General features: G+C 44.8%; 1 long non-coding RNA gene across 2 annotated transcripts in view; it reads left to right on the top strand.

Annotated features, from left to right (window-relative positions):
• LOC116081861 overlaps window positions 1-7,561 on the top strand; it is a 17,287-nt gene extending 9,726 nt beyond the window's left edge. For both annotated transcript variants that reach the window (XR_004115048.1, XR_004115046.1), the window contains 3 exons: window positions 6,164-6,466; window positions 6,911-7,114; window positions 7,202-7,561. This is a non-coding gene — a long non-coding RNA (uncharacterized LOC116081861). The remainder of the gene's footprint in view (window positions 1-6,163; window positions 6,467-6,910; window positions 7,115-7,201) is intronic.
• The last annotated feature ends 1,411 nt before the right edge of the window (window positions 7,562-8,972 follow it).

The following is an 8,972-nucleotide window of genomic DNA, read 5'->3' as shown; positions in this document are numbered from 1 at the left end:
TCCGGCGTTTGACAACTTCATCCAGATGGAGAAACAAACTTTCAGCGCCGGCCTGGCTTTCCCTGGGGCTTCCCTACACTGCGCTTTATATCCTCGCTCTATTAAATCTCCCTGATGTGGCAGTTGTCTAGAGACTGAGCAGCAAGGGAGAGGACCTAGAGTGTTGGAGGTAAGGGCAGCCGCTGGCACCAGCCTTCTGAGGACTTACCATTGTTCGGGGGGAGCATGGCCCCCAGAGTAATAAAGTGGCTAGCCACCTGGAAGCAATTATGTGCATGGCCGAGATTATCCATCATGCTTTGCTCACTGTCTCTCTTGCAAAGACCTTTGTTTTTACACTCTCGGTAGCTAAATTTGGGGCTGAAAGCCTTATTTCACATACGAGGTTTTCCACCGAGACCCTTCCACTTACTGCCATTCCCACGTGAGGACTATCATTTGTTTGCACAGCCCTGCGACAAGCCTCAGAGCCCCTGTAATAATAAGTTGGTTACTAGGCCTGCACAAGCAGCTGCATCAATCATGTGCCTGCCAGGACAGAAACAAACGCCCTTTGCCCACCGCCGCCGCCACCACTTAAGAGCACCCAGGCTGTGTCCCTTGAACGGAACTGTTTAAATGCCACTTGCCGTTTAGGACCTAATTTAATAATTCTCTAAAGCAGATTATTGCTTGTAAGCCCTGATTGTTAAGTTCCTTATGACATTTATGTCCATGCAGATCCCATTATTCACTGGGCCACTCTGCTGCAGGGCATCGACTGAGTGGGCCCTCCATGACTGAGTTGGCCCCTCCACAGCAAGGTTCCCCCCTCAGGTCATGGGATGGCAGGATGACAGAAGGCAATTGAGTATTTCAAGAACATTCTAGAGAAGTGGTTCTCAACCTTTCTGGTGGTGTGATCCTTTAATACAGGTCCTCATGTCATGGCGACCCCCCCCCAAAGCACAAAATTATTTTCACCGCTACCTCATAACTGCAATTTTTCTATTGTCATGAATTGTAATGGTAGTGGTTCAGGCCTGATGTATGGCTTTCAGGCAACATGCCGGGCCAGGCACGCACAGACACTTCTGTTGGGGAATTTAAACGTGGTCAGTTGGCTTCTTAAACATGTTGTTTGCTGATGCTGCCCCCCAAAAAGGGGGAAGCCTGTGCTGTTTAGCAAAGGTGTTTGGTCGTATTGGTTTGGCACCATTTTGGTTTTGGTTTTGTTTGTTTTCCCCGTCTGGTCTTAGTGTTTAAAAAGTTTCTCTGAAAACTGCCACCTCCTATTATAAGACATCCTGTACGATGTTTTTGCTCTTAAAGCCCATCTAGGAACTCACATAGGAATTATTGAGTTATTTATCATTTATTACATTTCTTACTAGCTAGGTATAGTAGCTACTATATGCCTATAATTTCAGCACTGATGGACGAGGCAGGATGGCCAAATTTGAGGCTGATCTGGACTACCTAGAGAGGCCATATGTATTTAGGATAGACTAATTGGATTCAATGAACAATTAAAAAACAAACAACAATAAATAAGTAAATAAATAAATAAATAGGCAGAAATTGAGTTTAGAGAGGTACTCAGGGTATACCAGAGGAATAGGAGGGTGGAAGTCTAAGGTAAATATGATTGAAGTATGTTGTAGGCATGGATAAAACTGAAAGAATAAAATAAACTACATTTTAAAAATCAAAATCAAAGTAAAGCAAACCAGAGAAGCCCCTGCTGTACTGAGACACATTCAAACACTCCATGAAACAACCCCTTTCCTCCAGGCGCTGACACCTGAAAGCTGTTGAGCCAGACATAATTTTGAGAACATGGATGGAAGCAGAGCAGCCCCTGCTCTGTGGCCATCTTCCTGTCGACCCTTCTTTCCAACCATGTCTCTCCTCCTTAGCATAACTTTCAAGAACGAGGTCTATGTGCCAGAATCCACATCATCCTCTTCCATTTATACTTTCCAAGTGTCTTCACCTTCGCCATTTGGGAAACCAGCTTCAGTTATTTCCTGTGCAATTCCTGCAGAAGACCTGCCACTCTCTTCTGCAACCCAGGGGCTAAGGAACTGCTTCGGATGGATGACGTCACTGTAAAAGGCTGAAAGGAAGTTTGATGGTTTGGTTTGGTTTGGTTTGGTTGTTTGGTTTGATCTGGTTTGGTTTGGTCTGGTTTGGTTTGGTCTGGTTTGGTTTGGTCTGGTTTGGTTTGTGGTCTGGTTTGGTTTGGTCTGGTTTGGTTTGGTCTGGTTTGGTTTGGTTTGGTCTGGTTGGGTTGTTTGATTTGATCTGGTTTGGTTTGGTCTGGTTTGGATTGGTCTGGTTTGGTTTGTGGTCTGGTTTGGTTTGGTCTGGTTTGGTTTGGTTTGGTCTGGTTTGGTTGTTTGATTTGGTCTGGTTTGGTTTGGTCTGGTTTGGTTTGGTTTGGTCTGGTTTGGTTTGGTTTGGTTTGATCTGGTTTGGTTTAGTCTAGTTTGGTTTGGTTTGGTTTGGTTGTTTGGTTTGGTCTGGTTTGGTCTGGTTGGGTTTGGTCTGGTTTGGTTTGGTTTGGTCTGGTTTGGTGGCTGAGGAGTCCACACACCTATACTTTCTGAAATGAAAATGTCAGTTCCATGTCAGTTTGGTTTGTAACATCATCACAGAAGGCTGGAGTTGAGAATGCGGCTGAGGTTCTCAACTTCACGACCCATTGTGAAGACCCCTCTCCCTATGAGACTATATTCCAGTCCTGGTTTGAACACACAGTGATTTTCAGCCCCGTGTTTTCTCATGTGTTTCAGAATTGTATTCCTTTTGTTAGTGTCTGCTCGGTGTACAAAGGGATGGGTTTTAGAATGGCATTTTGGCCCAGTATATGATGGGCTTCGACCATGTTCACCATCCCTGCTCCGTCCCTGCTCCCCTCACCTCCCAACTGCTTCTGGCCTTCTGTGTCATCTCCCTTCCACTTCCTGGGATGTGGCATGTGTGCGTGTGTGCGTGTGTGCGTGTGTGCGTGTGTGCGTGTGTGTGTGTGTGTGTGTGTGTGTGTGTGTGTGTGTGTGTCTGTGTGTCTGTGTGTGTCTGTGTGTGTCTGTGTCTATGTGACTGTGTAAAATCTATGTTTCAACTTGGAGAGAAAACATGCAGTATTCATCTTTTCTATGTTTATCTCATTTTACTTAATATACTGTTCTATAATCCCATGCATTTTCCTGTATATATGGCCTAACTTTGTTCTTCTTGGTGGGAGAGTAAAACATTATCTTCCACCTGATGGACATGCATGTTGACTTCCTGTCTTAGCTATTGTGCCACCCTAAACATGGCTGTGCAGCTGATGTAGGCTCCCTTGGGTATAATCCCGGGGCGGTAGAGCTGACTCATCCCCATCCGTTAAATAGCACTTTGCCAGTGTAGATGACTGTGCTGACGGCCTCCGTTCTTGGATGGTCTGCACTCTATTTCAGCCGTTCTCAGGGCAGATTCACCACAGACAGCACAGTGCAAAAAGTTCACAAGAGGTTGGCAGCCGAGTCACTATGCCCTCTCCTGGGTTAACTCACACGGTCGTCCACAAGTTACATAAGCCAGGCTTCCTCAGCTCCATAGCATTATGTAGATCTCATACTTTATACTAACTACTGAACTGAAGTCCATTTATGGACTTTCCTAGGGCTGAGAGACACTTCTGTGTTGAAAAAAAAAAAAGTCCCAACTTAACTGAGTGATCTGGTAAAACAGGCTGTGAATCTAGCGCTGCATCCCAAGCCCATACTGATGCTCAGAGATACAGAAGCACCTGTTTACTGATGTTTTCATAAGGTTGCCATGTGACCCTGAAGGATAAAAATCTCAAGAACATTGGCCTAACCAGCAGGGATTCCTTAAGGGTAGGACAGCTGCCAATCACATTCCAAGCCCTCACTGGCGTAACATCTTCCAGCTAAGCAGCATCGGGCTTGTCCAATTATCCAAACCACTCCACTCCACCTATGGGGAAATCAAGGCTGCAGAGATTTAACCAAGCAAAATTATAGCCAAATATAGCATTATGTATTTTAAACTCTGTAATATCACCCACGTTCCCACACATGTCTGTCATCTGCAAGGGGGTGGGGAACAGTGAAGAGCCAGATTCATGGAGACATCACCAAGAGATCACTTGGCTTCTTCAGCATTTGGTAAATGAGTCCCTAGACAGCAGCAGTGCTTCTGGTTTTATATTTAAAAGCCTCCAACTAAGGAGGGTCCTTAAACTCTGTGAGGTGTCTGGTTCTCAGATATGCTTCCCTCTGGATTGCAGCCTGTATCCTTCCAGTGGCCTCTTGTTCCTACCACAGAGGAGATAGAGAATGGCATGTGGCAGCAAATGCAGAAATCCAGGAACGGATGTAAGATCAGCGTGTGTCGGGTATTGCTATGATCAAAACCACTCCTAGACTCCCCGCTTTGTGCTACGCGGTAGGATCAGAATGACAGCCAATTTATCAACTGTGAATATTGGTGTAAACAACTTCAAGGCCAGCATATTTTTCATGCCCCCCCCCTTGAAAACTGTCATCAGTGCTGTAGCGTGGTGAGGAAACCGTTGATCCATTTAAGAAACTGTCAGCAGGTGGACACAGAAATGAGCAATGGAGACTTTGGAAAGGTCTTAGCACAAGGAGACCCCAGCTGTCTGGCATGGCTTCTCATACAGACTGACAGGGAGCAGGGAGAACCCCAACCACAGCACAACTGGAAGCACTGAGTGTAACAGCAACAGGAGAGAGGGAGGGAGTCACTTCAGGAAGAAACTTCTAGACATGCATTCCTCAGCCGTGACATACATGAAATGGAATCAAATCGTCCGTCCCACAGTTATGCAGCAGGTCAGCATGTGGATTATAAACACACCGAAACTCTGAACTGAGACCTTCACGTTTTTTTTTCTTCTAAAGATGCTTGTAACCCATTGCTTAGCATCATAAGGTGGATCTAAATCTTCGAAATTTCCTTTAGTCCCTCATGCTATCTGTCTTAAAACCTGACACCTCCTCTAGAGGTTAAGACTTTGCAAATGTCAATTATATGCCATTTTCTTAGAACAGAACCATGTAGGTTTGCCTTTTCTGGAGAGAGACACATGGACCATGTAGAGCTCAGCTTTGTTTGTGCCAGGACCGATCGGCATAGCTGGCTGAGTAGCTACACCGTGTGATCGGATTGAAAATCAGTCTCCGCAGTTAGCTACCAGGGGCATTGACAGACAGAACCCCAGGACACTAATAAAACAAAGCCTTCACTTTTAATCCCGTTTCTGAAAAAAAATGTGTTTGAGAAGAGGATAGAAAGCAATTTCAAAACTTCTGGAGTATGTATTCGAACTGTGTTAAGCAGCTTCCCATCACCACAAGAAATTCTGGAAATAACCAACTTATGACAAGAGAAGGTTTATTTTCCCTCATGCTTTAAAGCACCGGCTCACAACCTGTGGGTCACGACACACCTAAGACCATCAGAAAACACAGATATTTACATTACAATTCATAAAAGTAGAAAAATCACAGTTATGGAGTAGCAACAAAATAATTTCACATCTTCCAGGTTCTGGTTTTGTTCTTGCGTGTGTTCTTTAGGATTTAGCTGCTTACTTTGAGCTGGCTGGTTATGGTGGCCGTACATGCAATGAAATACATAATAAACAAACTAATTCAGATCCCCATTACTACCACCGGAAATATTTCTGTCTCTAATCTTTGGGTGTCAGAGTACAAATCCAACTTACACCTGGCATAGACTCTCTATCAGATGTTCCCTCGAGCAGTTGGAGAAGTAATACATACAGGTGGCTAAATCTAAAGAACATTCCACCTATTCTTGTAACCTCCCGTCTTATAAAATGACCGATTATACTTTTATAATGAAAAATTCCTTCTTTGAAAAGTTCCTGAAAAGTACTCATGCTTGAAGATGTTATGTCAGGGAAAGAAAGTATTAGAGAATGCTGTAGTTGATCAAGCCTGTGACGTGGATTAGCCAAAGGCGGGAAATCTCTTGCTCAGCAAAGCCCCAGTATGGTAACCCTAACAGCCAGCCCCCACCAGAGCTCTTTAAATCATCTGTAGTGTTTGTTTGTTTGTTTGTTTGTTTGTTTTAGGGTATCTGGGATACTTTCAAATGCTAACTTCCTTTTCTTAATTAGGAGTGATTTTTACATCTATTATATGGCATTTCCATAAAACGTCATCATCGCGGTAATCATTACAACACTCCTACATGGGAAATCAGGAGAACAAAGGAAGTTTACCCAAACCTCAAGACTCCGAGTATCAGGGACACCACCTAGAAAGAAAACCTGCTAAACACTTCTGCTGAACTTCCGCTGCTGACTCTTGAACCAAACACGGCATGAAGAGTGTGGCCTCTCCAAAAGCTGGGAGCTCCGGTGTGGGGGACCGAAAGTAACGCGAATCCGATTCCTGAACTCCAGGCTGCACAGCATCTGGTCAGTTAAGCAGAAGCTCGCCCTGACTGCAAACACACTGTTAGTCACCTCAAAGGGTCCAAGCAGAGCCAGGGCCTGCTCAGATTTGTGTAAGCAGCTTCTCTCCCATCCATGAGGCCTAAAGGAGTCAGGTCCAAAGGTGCGGGGTTCCACTAGCCGCCAGTGTATACTTCTGTTCTTCTGAAGTAACCACCGTTATGAAGCTGAAGACGCACAATAAGAGCTGAAATAAGACCAGGCCATGAGAAGGGCGGGAATGATAGGTATTAGGGATCTTATAAATTTGTTTTCCTTGCCCCATCCAACTGCAATAGGCCCAGTGTTAGGGAGGCAGATAATCCACCCTACATCCTCCCTGGCCCCGAAGGCTTCTATGCAGAGCCTGTGTCAGTTCTTTCAAATCTCCCTGTCAAAGTCACTGAGTATATATTCTTCTTGGTCTAGGCAAAGCTTCTGAGAACCCTCCTGGACTACTCCTCCATCCTGCTGAGGAACTAGTTAACTTGATCCCTTATGGGGTATGGGCAGAGGAGGAGGCAATGGGGTTAAACATCACTGCTTGGCCTTGAGCTCCAAGACATCCCAGCCCCTGGCTCCATATTCTTGGCTTCTTAACAGTTTGCGCTGAGGGTGCAGGTGAGGTAGAAGGTGAGTAGCTGCTCAGAGGCAGTTGTCTTCCGGTGTCATTGTGCGGGGGTGCCAAGGGTACCACTTTTTAGTCTCCTATCTTTTCAGGTGTCCTGTTTTTGCTGCATCTGTGTGCTGGTAAAGATGACCCTTCATGGTGGCTTAAGCCTGCTGTCCTGACCTGGAACCAGCCTTCTCCTTCATGTGTTAGACAGTCTCCATCAGGGCTGACAGCTGAGATTGTCGCTAACTAACCTCTGTCTTCAATACTTTATTCCATTTTTCTGGGACAATCACAATCACATGGCAATGCTTCCAAAGTGTCTAAGGACCCAGCGATATGATCTGCTGTGAACTTTGCAATCTTTTCCTGTGAAAAGACTTGATCTCCACATTCTACAGTGAGTGGAGTTTTCTCCCTACTTTCTCTCTTTTTTTTCTTTTCTAATATTCGATTTTAGGATATAAAGCCACATGTGTACAATTTGGTAGATTTATAAATCCCCATTGAGAACACTCATCTGAGAGAATTTTGGTTGTTTTTTTGGTTTTTTTGGTTTGGTTTGGTTTGGTTTGGTTTTGCTGTATGTAACATTTTAGAGTTTGTACAGCTGCTTCTTGCTCTCAGGACTTACACATTCCATATTTCTGCCTTTTCTGGATGTACAGGCAACAGGGAGCCTTGGAGTCTATGCTGACAATAGCTACGATAGAAATCACTGGATCCTGTGACTGGTGCCACAGTCCATAGCTAGACCCAGCAGATAAGCCAAACCTCCCGAGAGCTTGTTATAAACACTGGAATAACACCAAATCTGGTTAAGCCACTGCCAAACATATTTATTTCGCAACATAAATATTTCATATGAATGAATCAACATGTTTTTCGTAGGTACAAAGGGTTATTTTAATCCTGTTTTAAGGAGGCAGGGGTAGAAGTTAACATGCATAGACAGCGTGGCTATGAATGCGGGCTGTGCACACAGAGGCCTCGCTGACCTCTTAGCCTTCTGGAGTTTAACCATTTCCTGATGTCTTTTAACAGTCATTTTTTTGTTGGAAAAGCCCTCTCTAACTTGATAGCATCTAAACAAGCCTCTACCTTAATTGGAAAAAGTCTCCCATAAATATTTATGCTGCCTTGATTAGGCCATTTACTGAACTCAACTGCCCATTATGGGTTAAAACAGGGAGCATTGTTCAGGGCTGCCTAGAGCCTGACAGGGTTTATTGGAGGGGACCCGAACCTGTAATTTATTTAATCAAACCTCTGACCCCAGCCCTCTGGAGTAGCTGGTAATTGTGAGGAAGAACTAAGGCATGGCCACATTGAGTTAAGCCAGTATTCTAGGTTGTAAATTCTAAAAAGTCTAATTGGAGAAAAATAAGAAAAGGAGCCAAGGACATTGAAATAAACATCCCAGGCCTTTGTATATTTCACTGTGGCAAAGATCAGTTAATACATGGGCAAATGGATAGGCAGACGATAACTAAACAACATTGAAAATGCTAGCTTCGGAGATGGCTTCTGGTTTCCTGCAGGCTCTCCCTCCTACAGGGCCTGCTGGCCCTCTGCAGCTGTGTGCCTGCTCTATGCTCCTGAAGCTCCCGTCACACAAGAGCTGGGAGGGCAGTTTGTTCAATTTTGATTTTTAAAATATATCAGATTTGGGGGTGCAAAGTCTAAAATCTGCTAAGAAGAGTGCTGCTTAAGTACAAAGCCTATGTGGTGGGAGCCCAAGAGAAAACACACCTGCTTCTCCTCAAGGTCTAATGGCCTCACATTGTACCATCTTTGTTGTGCTCGGGTGAGATGGTAGGTAGGGGTGTGCAGCTACTTTCCCTCTCCCTCTCCCTCTCCCTCTCCCTCTCCCTCTCC

The sequence above is a fragment of the Mastomys coucha genome, unplaced genomic scaffold, assembly GCF_008632895.1.
Source record: "Mastomys coucha isolate ucsf_1 unplaced genomic scaffold, UCSF_Mcou_1 pScaffold11, whole genome shotgun sequence".
Taxonomy (NCBI): domain Eukaryota; kingdom Metazoa; phylum Chordata; class Mammalia; order Rodentia; family Muridae; genus Mastomys; species Mastomys coucha.
Note: the sequence above shows the minus strand (reverse complement) of the source record. Positions and strands in the feature narration are given on the sequence as shown.